The sequence below is a fragment of the Mesoplodon bidens genome (genome assembly GCF_964165515.1).
Source record: "Mesoplodon bidens genome assembly, contig: HAP1_SCAFFOLD_1461, whole genome shotgun sequence".
NCBI lineage: Eukaryota > Metazoa > Chordata > Mammalia > Artiodactyla > Ziphiidae > Mesoplodon > Mesoplodon bidens.
In genome coordinates this window covers 23,591-26,960 of record NW_027672688.1, presented here as the reverse complement: position 1 = coordinate 26,960, position 3,370 = coordinate 23,591, and positions in this window count along the sequence as shown.

The following is a 3,370-nucleotide window of genomic DNA, read 5'->3' as shown; positions in this document are numbered from 1 at the left end:
CATGTCACTCTAAGCATGAAGGTAAATGGGTTGTACTTATGAAAGAATTAGGCGTGATTATTTTACTTCGGAATGTATTAACATACATTCAGTAACAGATATGGTACCTATGACCCCAAGATTTCTCCCCTAAAACCTGTAATTCCATCACAGGCTTTTTGTTTTCTTTCTTTGAAACTGACTTCATATACTTTCAGTAACTTTTCTTTCCTTGCATTGGTTCTACTTGCATTCAAATATTTTAGGTTCATCTCATGAATCCACTCTGAGGTATTTTCTTAAAAGCATTGATAAAAGTGCCTACTCTTGACTTTTCCATTTGATTAATAGAAAATAATTATCTCACTCTCTCTCGTGCAGTTTTGTTAATTAACTGATATAGGCAGCACAAATAATTTCTACAGTAGTGTACTTATTGTTTTAAGAATTATGTGAAAATTAGTCTCTTACTACATGATTAGATTTTCAGATCTGGTAATGAACAAAAACAGTCTTTCTGTGCCATCTTTTAATGTGTTTTTAATCACCAGCTAAACAACAAAGAAATGTCTTTTAAAATAATTAAGACTACATATCGAGTCTCCATAGGATGTCAACAATAAAGGGGTTAATGAAGCATCCAATCATCATGGAAATAATCGAAAAATGTCTTGCCTTAAACAACCCAAAGCAATTTCTGCAATCTAAATGCATCTGTGCTGGAATAATTTCCATAGCATCAGAACATTTTTCATCCTGCAGAGATTACAAGATGAAAAGAGGAAAGCTTACAAATGATGGCAACTGCCTATGTAAGTGGAGCCAAATATTTAAATGAAAAATCTGTCAAAAAAGCCAAGCTATTACAGTTTCACAAACCAAGCTAAACATCATGGCATGACCTCAGTCGTGGCACCATTTAGAACTATGAAAGAATATTACAATGAGAGATTTCAATTTACACATTGTACATAGCTTCTCAGCATATTAATAAAATTGCCGCTACGTGTTAAAGCAATAGATGCTTTTTTTTTCACTCTTTATAATCCACGATCAGTTCAAGGGTCAAATCAAATACCAATTCATTGCATCTTTGTGAACATCTCACTCATAGACATGATTGGAAATAACATATACCCTAAATCAAATGAAATGAATGTGTATTTAAATCGTCTGAAGATAGAAATGGCAAGAATAAAAATAATGATACTACATAGACTTTTCTGGGTAATTCCTTTAACAACTCAGTATGTTCTATTCTACAAGCTATAGTACAAAAGTACAGTATTTGTAAGCTGAGTTCAAGTACTTACTAGCTTATTATTGAGCATATTGCTTAGCCAACTGTCAATAGGACTTAGGCTCAGAGAGATCAGGAATTACAACAAACTTATTTGCTTTTATATCCTTAATTTATTCACTAGCAAATTATATTAGCAGAATAGTGCTCAGTGTGCATTTGCTAAAATAATGAATGTATATAGAGTCTCTCTGATCTTTGGTTTTCTTCAGTTCTGTTAAATGGGAGCGATAATGTATATGCTGCTGTATGAATTAATGGAAGTGTACATACTGCAAAGAAAAATATAATAGGCACATAATAGATGTTCATTAAATGGTATTATTGTAAAAAAGGCATACAAAAATATATTACATGGTTTCTTAAGAAAAGAGGATTTGTTTTGGGCCATTAAGTGGTATACTTGCCATGAATGTTATCTTGAAGTATAAATTTATATGTGTGTATTGATCACCATTTAGATGAAGAAATAAGGTCATATAGCGATCTAAATATACACCTTTTCCGGCTTCTTTGGTTTCTTTTGTTGTATAGACTGGAGACACTTCAGACTCCTTATGTAATAATTTCTAAAAAGGCTTTTTTATGCTCTCCATGTTATAAAAATTGTACTTTAGTTCTACTCTCATTTATTTTCTTGCTATTTGAATGAGGTTTGTTATAATCTCCACTTATTATCAGGAGAGAACTAGAGAACAATTAAACATGGAGACAGAGGCTGTTTCTATTTAATGTGACTAAAATCAACATGGGAAACAAATTCACAGATCCAAATGATTGTTTTTCCCATATAAGTGAGTTGTTTTGGCTGAGAATATAAATGTTCTACTTCATAGACTTGGTGCCAGTCAGCTTGGATTTATACTGAGAATGGAATCCAGATTTCTCACAAAGGCTGTTTCCATAGAGCCAAGAATGAAATAAGAGGGGCTGTTTCCTTGTAAATAGTTAGAGAAACAGAATAATTGTTATAAAAATTGTTGGTAACAATGTAGGAAATGTGCAGCATACACGGTTTAGATACATGATTCAATTTCAAAATTAGTCCAAATTATATACTTTCTACTTGATAATATTCTTAGCTTTGATAATGCTCAGAACTCGTGGGGATCATTGGCATTTTGTAGAATGTAGTAAATTGATTCATTTTAAAGAAGCAGTGGAAACCAAGAAATTATTACATGAATATACTCCTTCCACAAACCCACAACCAAACATCTGGGCTCAGATTTGCATTGGGGGGAATATATTTTATGTTCCTGGCTTTCAGATGAACATTTCCCCATATTTTAATGTTTCTGAAAACTAGAAACAGAGTTGACAATCGCCTCTGGGGGTTGGATTTTCTATCACTACTTACATTCATAGTCTCAGAGTTGGTATTCAAGTTGCTCACAGCAGTAAATTCTCATCAACAATGTCTGACGAGTTTAATTATTTAGCGTTCAGGTCATTCTTATCATATACTTTAATAGGTGAATTATAATTTTATTAAATTATTTTTAAAGCGCACTATGAATACAAAATGGAATTATTAATAATAAAACAAGTTATGAAATAAAAGCTTAAAATACAGCTTTAACAATTCATATTTTACAAGGCTTAAGAAGAATTAAAGTAATTGTTCTGAATAGAATTTAGGATTAAAATATTACTTCTTTACACTCAATTATCTTTATTTAAAACACTCTACTCATTTCCTAATATATATTGAAAAATACATTGCATTATATTTTCATATTTCCAACATATTTAGATATATCTGATCTCTTTTAGTTTTTCAGGGCTTATACCTTAGTTAAACCAACCCAAAATTAATTTAATTGATGTATCTGTAGTTTGCTAAGTTATAAGGTCTGAAAATAATTCACTGCATAGATAGCTGTAGGTGTTAAATATTAACTGACATGACGTGACAGGCATTTCATCAAAGATTTTTTTAATACTTTTACTTTTAATGAGTTACTGAAGAATTGTAACATATAATTATAATGTTTACAAGCTTTAAGCAGTAATTAGAACATATATAAGATTTAATGGTGGATATTATATTGAATTGGGAATACACTATGATTAGCAGAGATTTTTGAA